This window comes from Rutilus rutilus (assembly GCF_951802725.1).
Source record: "Rutilus rutilus genome assembly, chromosome: 2".
NCBI classification, from domain to species: domain Eukaryota; kingdom Metazoa; phylum Chordata; class Actinopteri; order Cypriniformes; family Leuciscidae; genus Rutilus; species Rutilus rutilus.
In genome coordinates this window covers 24319466-24330928 of record NC_140210.1, presented here as the reverse complement: position 1 = coordinate 24330928, position 11463 = coordinate 24319466, and positions in this window count along the sequence as shown.

Here is an 11463-nt window from a genome sequence, read left to right as displayed (position 1 = left end):
TTTTTTACAAATCTGATCTTGTGCATGAAGGAATGAACTCTCGAATCTGTGGTTTTTGAAATGTAAATTGATGCAGCATTACTGTATTCAACAGACTTGTTATATTGTTGAGATTTTTGTTTGTTCGTTGAGAACCCAGAGTGAGAATTTAAAGTGTTTTTTTTTTTTTTTTTCTTAAAAAAATATAAAAAACATTTCTAAACTGCATCCTTGGTGATTATTTCTTTGAATTTGAGTTGATGTATGTAACTGGTGGTATTTATGCTATCTAGGTTATTTTCTTAATTTTGACAGGGTTACTCCTGTCTGGTGCCCGAATTTATTAACTTTATTCTACAAAAAAAATAAAATAATAATAATTATATATATATATATATATATATATATATATATATATATATATATATATATTTTTTTTTTATCGGGTCACCACTGAATGACACATTTCCATGGTTATTCACATTGTAAATCTACCAGAATGTTTATAAATTTTGACATTTATATTTATAACACTATGATTTTTGTTATTTGCATTAAAATATTTTAAAGAAATAGAGCAAAATGGGAATGCTAAGTCATATTTGCTGTAGTTCACCACTACATAACCACTATACTCCCTCACATTCACCACTATATATGTTTACCTAACCAAAATTATATTGGTTCTGAGAACCTCAGAAATTTTAAAAAGTGTCCATTAAATAGTTGTAAATATAACAAGGGCTTTGGATGAAAGATGGACGTGTTTATATCAATAAGCAAGAGTTGTTGTGTAAGCTTTTTGTTATCATCATGTGTATTACTATTATGCCAATTTTGAGTGGTTCATTATATTTTCCATTAAATGTAAAAGGGGTTCTGGCTTCTCATGGTAAGAGACAGTACACAGCATGAATGAATGAATGCACCCCTCTGAAACCCAAGAAATTCAGAAATTTGTCTTTACATCTAGGACACCTTTAGTTTTTTTTTAAAGATATGTTATGTTTAGATGGTGTAATAATTTATTCTGTGTACTGTACTTTAATTTTTCTCTTATTAGTATAATATAAAGGGTTAGTATAGCTTACAAAAAGTTGGATGATTAATATCAGTATATAATATTTTTATATCTAATGTTGCTGGGTTTAAGCACATTTTGTTCCTCTGTATTCTGCAGCAAATTCTGAAAAGGCATCTTTTGGAGGAGCTTCTCTCTAAGTTTGAGAGCACTTTTGAGATCTCCACTTGACCTGGATTACCTGGAGTTTGTGTGTCGCCAGCAGCTGTACCTCCTGCAAGCACTCTCAAGACATGTGGAAATACCCTACGAAATCATTCAGGCCCTGCAGGCAGTGTTTGAACTAGTTCGACTACCACCATATTTCACAGCTCCACATGCAGTGGTGGATTCAACTGTCGGTCTGAGAGGACGTCCAAGGTTTGCAATTGAAAGAGAAGAGTTAGCAGAGATGCTGCAGACAAACCTTCCTGTGCATTACATTGCAAAAACGATGAGCGTTTCCACTAGAACCATCTTTAGAAGGATGAATGATTTTGGTCTTTCGATCTCAGGGATGTATAGCTGCATCACTGATGAGGATTTGGATAACCTTGTGAGAGCCATTAAGGATGATATGCCTGTTGCTGGTTACAGAATGGTCAGAGGGAGGTTGTTGTCTTTAGGAATGCGTGTGCAATGGCAGAGAATAGCTGCCTCAATGCACCGCGTTGATTCAATTGGAATCCTTTCTAGATTGGCCAGTTTGTGATGTATGGTGCGAAGAACGTATTCAGTTCGAGGGCCCCTTTCTCTTGTGCACATAGACACAAATCACAAATTGATACGGTATGTGTATATTTATTCAAATTGATACAGAAGTTATATATGGTGTGTGTGTGTGTGTATATATATATATATATATATATGTGTGTGTATAATTTTAAGAACATTTTTAAAAATCTTTTTTTTTTTCTTGTAAATAGATACATTGTAATATTTGGTGGTGTGGATGGTTATTCCAGGAAGGTATGTTTACAGTCTGTGTTGATATATAAAAAAAATACTAGTCATCTGGTATCAAGATCATTCCAGTCACTATGATTTCTATGAAAAAAAAATTCTTGTTTATTGAAAATTAGCATGTAATACATTCATTTCCAATGTATGTTATATTTTCTCCTACCTATATTTACTTATTGTTGCATTTTGCATTTGCAGGTCATGTACTTGAATGCAGCAACTAACAACCGGGCATCGACAGCATACCACTTCTCAGAAGCAGTCCAAACATTTGGCTTACCATCTAGGTGAGTATAGTAAAGTAAAAGCATTTGAATTTTATGTCTGGAAATGTGTCACAGGTCGGTGTGGGCTCTTAATGACCGGCCGTCACCCCTGACTTGCACACCACCGTGAGGAGCTACACTGCAGGACACAGCAGACGGGACAACAAAAGGCAAGTGTAAAAATTCTCTTTATTTACTTTAAAACATCTCTTTAAAACAATTACTGTAGTAGCTTCGACATTCTCTTCAACAGGATTCAAATGGAGGAAGAAGTGGATGCTTCGCAGCTTCAGCGTATTCTTCACTAGACTCAGACAGAGCATGGAGGGTACGTATACTTCACAGCTTTAGCAGGCTCTTCACTGGGCTCAGACGGAGAAGAGAGTACATATACCTCACAGCTTTAGCAGGCTCTTCACTGGACTCAGACAGAGCATGGAGGGTACGTATATTTCACAGCTTTAGCAGGCTCTTCACTGGGCTCAGACGGAGAAGAGAGTACATATACCTCACAACTTTAGCAGGCTCTTCACTGGACTCAGACAGAGAATGGAGGGTACGTATACTTCACAGCTTTAGCAGGCTCGTCACTGGACTGTTACGTTCCCACTTTAGTCTAGGGGTTTTAAAGAGGGAGTAACAAATGATGTAACAAAAAGTAAATAAATAAACGTGAGAAACCTCCTTTCCGTCTATCCCAGCTCTAATTCCTTTTCACCTTTATCTCCAAAAGGCTACACAACACCAATTGATTTGCACCTAGCAACAAAAGGAAACTGAGAGAGAGAGTATGCTTAAGGAGTTTCTTTTAATAAAGGTTTAACCAATATATTTATAAAGCAAACAAAGATCAACAAACAGACAAACTTAAATAACTATATCGTCAGGAGAGGGCCAGGCCAAAATAACAAACAAAACAAGGACTTCCTAAAGTTTAAACCCAGATAAATTACCTAACAAAAGAAATGAAAAATTAAAGACAGTTGTCTTACCTCTCTCCCTGACTAGAAATAAACAGGAGAAAAGTTTAGGGATGGATCATCCAAATAAATTGGCGCCCGTCTCCCTACACGGTTTAACTATTTAAACACACAGTCTAAATGGTCATTGGACTCAGACAACAGGTTTCACAAAAGAATAGAAGTTCTCTTTTCGACAGCAATTCACACAATAATGTCTGGGATAGCTGGAGAGGGATTCTGTCGATCACAGTCTCTTTGCGGTTTTATTCACCTTATTCCGGAAGTAGCACTGGGTGGCGCCATCCGCGTAATCTCACTTCCTGGTTTAGCTACTTAGCGCTTTGTTTGCCCTGGTCCAATCTGTTATCTGTCTTGATATAAGTAGTCATAGCTGTCAACCCTCCCGTTTTTTCCGGGTTTCTCACGTATTTTAACTATTTTCCCGCTGTCTTCCCGTTTTAGTATTTTCCCGTAAAATATCCCGTATTTTTAAAAGTCTTAAAAACGGCCAGATTTCCATCCTAGGTCTTAAATTTCATTTAGTCAGGTGACAGGTCTAAAAAAGTGTTTACCCTCGTTCATTTCCAGAAACGCTGGCGGCAGAAAGTTATTACAAAGTAGCAAAAAAGTATGGAGTTGTAGCCTACAAAGCGGAGCGCTGCTGGGTCTCCAACTCGTCGCTCGCGTGCTACCAGTCGCTCGTGGCTTGATATGAGCTAGCTCGCCAGAGGCCGTTCACATATGGCGTCTTTTGCGCGCTCAAGTTTGTTCAAATGTAGGCGCGCGGCAAGCGCGCTCATAATTGAAGCGACGCGCAAATTTTTTTACTAGGCGCAACGAGATGAAAAAAATCTAAACTTTTCAGAATGCCGCAAACGCACCGCAGGTCATGTGACAGGAACCAACTAATCACCCCTTTCCATAACAACATTGAAAGCTCAGTCAACATGAAGGATGGGGGTACACCCAAACACTACTAATAAATATAAGCTATAATGTGTAAATGTCAGTAATTTATCTTTTTTGACTTTTTATAAAAAAATATTTAAAGGCTGAAATAAGAGGTTTATCTTTGTATAAAACCTTTTTTGTCAAAACTTTATTTGAACTTCCTACATGTTAGTAGATAACATGTTGCAAGACACTCTTTTAAAATCTGGCCATCACTTTTAATGGTATTTTAATGTTTACGTAAACAAAAGTGCATATTGATGCTAATCAATTTGTTATTTGCTGTTTTTTGACAAAACTTGTTGAATTGACTTCATTCTGTAGTATTAGTACTTTTTGAACAGGATTCTGTGATAACCGTGATAATTTTGGTCACTTTAATCATCTCATCATTTCCTCTAGTTATGATCAACTAAAACAACAATCAACAATAATTGTGTTTTTACAGTATAATATGCAAAAGTACAATTTTCTATTAAAAAAATATCTACCTCTCCCTCTCTCTCACACACACACACATCAGATAATCCTAGAGATAGAAAGATAGATAGATAGATACATAATGATCCCGCGGTAACTATCTAACTTGGATAATGCGTCGTGTAGGGTCTTAAAATGTCTAAAAAAGGTCTTAAATTTGACTTACTGAAACCTGCAGAAACCCTGAATGTTTACTTTGTTAATAAATAAAGCTCTTTAAACATATCCATTGGTCTGTATATTGTGTAGTTATAAACTCTTTAGACTGTTAATGATTAGTGCTTTTTTTAAAAAGTTTGTGGGTAAGAATCGTGTAAAAAAAAAAAAACTTATTTTGGGGATGGATTCCGGGAAATCTCCCTTATTTTCAATGTTCAACGTTGACAGCTACTTAGTAGATAGACTATAATATTATAGCCAAATGCGTTGGCCTATGGTTATTAACAACTGCTGCAACGTACTAAAGTACATTTCACTTGAAGCTTTTGAAACAATGCCACAATCAAATTATTTAATAGCTGTGTCTTTCTAATAGCTATTACTTAGTTATGAAGATGTGCACAAACACTACTACATGTAAAGTTTGAAACATTATTACACCACAGTTTGTTTGCTTAATCACCAGATACATTTGTAGTGTATAGCCAACAGATGAGAAAAAAATAGCCACGAACTGGTGTAGAAAGAAAGTAGAGACTCAACTAGATGAACAAGAGGGTAACGTTAGCTTAGCTAACTGCTAGCTGCAATTTCTTATGGTTTGATCTCTAACACAAGTAATGGCTGTAAAATAAATCCAGCGACTGAATTCTAGAGGACCATAGCTTTCAAACAAGGTATAGCATGTGTATGTGTCCTGTAGTGAGACCATTACAACATTAGATGTTTGTGGCTAATGTAGGCTAAACACTACACATCGGCCGGGCTGCGATCAGACAGGCAGACGGGTCATATAAACACCTAAAAGTCGTTTAAAAATTACCCCGAGAAACAGTGCATTGCTGTGCTGTTGGTACACACGTACATGGCACATTTGGCACAAATTAGCTTATCTTATGTGACATTTTATCAGTGAGACTTCTCTGCAGTTCTCCTCGAAATTGAATGAGGGTCCGCTAAACCGGAAGTTGGTTTACAACGGAAGTACTGGACAGATGTAAAAGTGGGCGGGGCGGAATAAGGTGAATACAGGCTGCCAACAGAAAAGCTAATTAGCATCAGCTGCGGACGATTTGGAGTGCTGCATGAGAGAAAGAGAGAGAGATAGAAGAAAAAAAAAGAGAAAACAATCACCAGCACAATATAAACAAGTCTACGTCACAGGACGTAACAGGACTCAGACAGAGAGGAGGGTACGTATACTTCACAGCTTTAGCAGGCTCTTCACTGGACTCAGACGGAGAGAAGGGAGGAGTATACTTCGCAACTTTAGCGTGCTCTTCACTGGACTCAGGCAGAGAGAAGGGAGGTGAGTATACTTCGCGGCTTTAGTGTGCTCGTCACTGGACTCAGACGGAGAAGAGGGTACATATACCTCACAGCTTTAGCAGGCTCTTCGCGGGACTCAGACAGAGAGGAAGGTACGTGTACCTCACAGCTTTAGCAGGCTCTACTGCAACTGGATTCAAACACAGAGAGAGATGAGTATTTTCAACCACATCAACGGGCTTTCACCGCTTTTAGCATCTTCTGCAACTGGATTCAAACACAGAGAGAGATGAGTATTTTGAACCACATCAACGGGCTTTCACAGCTTTTAGCGTCTTCTGTAAAGAGAAGGCGCAGGCATGAGGTCTCGTCCACCACTCGCTGATGTTAAGCTAGATGGAAAGCAGCTGTGAATCACAAATCACTCAATGCAGTTACGGGTTCTCCAAAAGAAGTTTCAATCACCATACGATTCCATACTGTTCACAGGGACATCAATTGTTCCATAATCCAGCTAGAGTTCAACACTTATCTCACTTAAGGTGCTGACTCCACTTTAGCTTCTCCCTTTCTCCTCCAGCCCATCCTTCTCCTTGCCCGGGTCCAAATCTCTCTCTTCTCCTTCCACACAATTAACTCGACTAAAGTGTCCATAATCAAAGGTAAATTACAACTGTCTGAAATTTCTAAAATGAAAAGACTTAATTTATATTTCGTAACTTCAATAATCTGTTGGTAGCGTCTCAAAGTCACTTTTATGTAACAAAATATTTTACATTTATTAGTAATTGATCTCAAATGGCTTTCACTGCATTGCTTTTAAACCTAATTACTGTTTCTAATAGGATTGAGCGGCTCTGACATGATGTCAGAACCATGGTGACTAAACAACTACTCAGACACACTGCACTCCCTAGAGGCAGAAGGATTGCTTGACTTATCAGTGGTCGAGGACATTTTCAGTGTGCACTACACTTTTCTCCAGAAACTTCAGGCAGACTTGGACACATTTTCAGAAGCCTGGAATCATCATCCACTCTCCTCAGAGGGCAATCGAAGTCCAGAGCAACTGTGGCAGATTAGAATAATGCACACAAATATTGATCAATTGGAGAGATACGAGGTATGCTGACCCTGCTTTAGTTACTACACAGTAGTGACAGTCGTTAACACAGCTCGCTCTGGGTTTTTTTAAACGCTCCGCGCTGAAGGCATCGCCATGGAGAGCGGTCCACTCTACAGCATCCGCTCCAGCAAAGACACAGCGTTCACCCGCAGAGGACTCTGTCACCACACTGCTGTTTATGTATTACTCTTAGTGGATTTTTGACAATGTACTTAACTGCTATACCTTCAGGACATGGAAGAGCCAGATCTAGACTGGGACATAGCAGCTTCTTATGATGCCTGTGAAGATTTTGGAGTCGTTGTTCCCGAATTTGAATCCCCTTTGTGTTCAGATGGGTTGAGGGCTCTCGAACACCTGCTGAATTCAACTGGTCCTAATATCCCTGTCAAAGAACTGTATTTGCTTTGTCGGGAGTTTGTTTCAACAAATATGTTGTAATTTAAAAAAAAAATACACACACCAAGCAAGCATAAAGACAGTACTGCATAGCGACTTTATTTTGCATAGAAGCTTATATTACTGTATATTGATATATATAATTTTAATTTCTGTAACAATTTAGCAGCAATCTTTGCTGCATTTTTTTGCAATACATGTCAATGATAAACAAAACAAAAAAAAAAATAACACAAAACTACATTTAAATCTCCAAAAGCTACTGCATCCCTATTCTTTTAGAATACTAACACTATAACAGTAAAAGAGAGAACACAGTACAGGGAGTAAACACTACATTAGGAATCCATCTCATGAATGACTGAATTCTCTGCTATGGCTCACAGCCTGCCTCATAATGTTGAGGAACTCGGTGTAAGTCCCTAGGTGCTGTGTAGGCAAGGTCACAGTACAGAAACATGCATTTACAAGAGGGTAGCATAAATTGTGCTCACCATATCGTAGCTGGCAGTCATGATCAAATTCTATGTGTATTTTTTAATTTTTCTCTTTGTGCAGAAGTAATGGGAACATGTCCCTGACCAGTAAGCCACTGCATGAAGCTGCTGACAGTGATCTGGTCTTGTTCTAGAAAACAATCACAACAATTTCTGTGTCTGCACCTTTAAATAATAGTGACTGAGGGCAACAAACTCAATCTGATGTAATTTAAATATAATTCAGAATATTCAAAAATGTTACCTCTGTCTTCAAGGCTTGAATGAAGTCCTGCAAGTAGTTCACAATTCTTGATTCCCTCTGCCACTTTACTGAACCCACCTCACTTAAAATGGGTGACAGGGCCATTGTGAGAAAATCTGCATCAGGCTGCAAAGAACAACCATTTATTAGACACAACTCAAAAGCCATTATAAAAAAAAATGCAAATAACAACACTTACTTTTGTAAAATGGCTAGGAACAAATAAAGGCTGAAATAAAGGCTGATTTTGTTTCACCATTTCATGGAGGCCATAGAGTTCTAATCCTTTGCACATCTGCTGTAGCATTGGTAGGATTCGCACAGAAGAATGCAGGACAACAGAACTGCATATAAGAGTACATCCAGGAAAAAAGTAAGTGTACAAAAAAATAAACTTGTGTTCATAAAAGTTAATAAAAGTGGTTGGTTCAAACAAAAGAGACTGAGTATATTTATTACGATAGATAGATAGATAGATAGATAGATAGATAGATAGATAGATAGATAGACAGATAGACAGTTTATTATAAAAGCATACATCTAGCTTACACATTAACCCAAATTATCATACGCCTGTTTAACCGAAGTTAATTAATGTTTATCCATCCCCAATGTCACTTCTCTGTGTTTTACGGCCCTGACGAGAAAGTCGGTCTCCTCGGCTGTGAACCGCTCCTGGCGTGCGCCTGGCAAATCCGCCGTTATAATAGGATTCCGCTATAGAACAAGCGCGCCTGCTCTTAAAGGGAATGTGAGATGACGCTCTGATTGGTTTATTTCACGTTACGCCCAAACCACACCTATGAATAATGAAGCTACTTCAGACCAACCCATTTTAGATTTGCGTCCGGCGCAAGAGTCATTTATCCCGCCGGTATAATAGCAACAGCGCCCAAGACCCGCCCACAAAGTTACTTGCGTTTCGCGCTTGATACTTGCGTTTCAGATCGTTAAAATAGGGCCCATAGTTAGAAAGTTATATTATGTTTATGAAAATGATTTATGAAGAATATTTTATATAAAATATATATTTTTTGAAACTTGTTTAACTCTAAAACTGCTAGAAAATCAAAGCCAAAAATTTAAACAAGAAATGTTCCAAATTTGAGGTTGAGAGCTCAAAAAATTGCTTTTGGTAAGATTTTGTTTGGGCGCAGTAACAGATTTTCCCCATTAGATGCCAGAAAAACTGCACTGGTGAGCACAGTGGTTGAATTTGGGATTTGCTGTAGAGTTTTTCTCTCTCAAATATTACAAGCACACAGACACACACACATTTTTTTATTTTTTTTATTACACACATACAAACCACAATCTGACATCCACACTAACACAACCACACAATTATAGCTGCACAATTTATCCAATTGGCTCTATAATATGCAGAAGCAGAAAACAGGAATAAAGCGAGTATTTTCTTTATAGGCCAAACATGAGAAAATGGTGCCATCTGGTATAAAAAAAAAGTAAAAAAAAAAAGATGCCCTGCCAACAAAATGAAAGCCTATTAAGAAATATTGCATCATTTTATAGTTAAATGGCCCTGGGATTAAAAATTGCAGTTTTAATGGCTTTCAGTGGGGACATTTTTGTCCAAAAGGTTTTGAGTGGAGCTATTCTGTGTACCTAGTACAAAATAGATTTTTTTAAAGGAAATGGGGGTGAAAATGAAATAGTAAAATTCCAATAAAAATGCACACCTTTGCCCAAAATTATGCAGCTGGCATTAACACAGGCAATATTATCACCAAAAGAACTGAAAAAGACAAATATGTCCATAAGGATGCACAAGGGTTAAATGAAAGTAAAAACTGGGTTTATACTTTTACTGAATCTCCATCAGATTGGAAAAGCATTTTTTTTTATTAACGGTTAACAGGTTAACAGGTTATATTTTACAGACATCACCCATAGGTATGTCCCGTTGAAGAAATACTATAAACAAAGCTTGAAAATGTTACATTGATTATAGAAATTGTTACTTTTTCATGTCTGGAAATTACACTTTTGAAATTCATCATATGAAATAATTTTACAGTACCATGGAAACCCTGTCAGGGCAAGCAGGTCTATGCTTATAAGGTTACAAAAATCTAACCCTAATGGGTGGATTTGGAAGAAAAAAGTTGTAGAGAGCCAGACTGAAAGGGAAGTACAAAACATCACAGAATCACATACAGTGTACTACACCTGACAATGTCCTCCTTTCTCTCACACTTTAGAGGTCCAGTGTACCCACATGCTACAATTCCTTCAGAAAGGTCAAGCAAGGCTGTAGTGTCTGCGGTCTCAAAAGAAATAAAACCAATACTTTCATGTGTAATTTGGTTTGACTATCGCCAAATATACACAAATGTATCAATTCATAATTTAGGTTGTAGAGTTGAATTAGCAAACCTTATAAGATCTAGCAGGTCTGCATCTGTGACATCAGCCTTTGACAGCTGATCTTTACTGATCTCCCCAGAAGAGATGAAATTATACATCCACTCCATGAAAAAGTTAGGTGGAGGGCCATCCTGTGTAATGCTCACAGCCATTATTTCACCAACTGTCCTAAAGTACAACAGGGCAGTTAAAAAATTGGCAAAAAGGCATTAAATGAAAAACTCCAGTATAGAATACAAATAAACATACCTGAAATTGTCATTCTGAAATTCTGTAATGGAATACTTCAGATTTTTCCCAGAATTCCCTCCTTCGAATAATTTTGCCTCAATCCCAGCCATCATTTCTGTGGAACATTTTTATTATCAGTATTAATATACAAAGGAACTGAAGTAAGTTAAGAAAATGGTGACTATTTTATAAAACTGCATAAATCTATGCAATGGCACTGCTGCATCTAAGGAAGACAAAACATACCTGTCAGGAATTCTTTCATAAGAGCACCACTGTCAAGTCAAGTCAAGTCATCTTCATTTATATAGCGCTTTTAACAATGTAGATTGTCTCAAAGCAGCTTTACAGAGATAAGCGTATAATTTAAGGTAACAGAGATTGTTTCGGCTTTACAGCAGAGTTAAGTTATTTCCATCTAAAGTTAGTTTTAATTGATTTGGTTCCGTCGCAATGATCATTTGTTATTAAATTAGGGGCCGCTAAGAC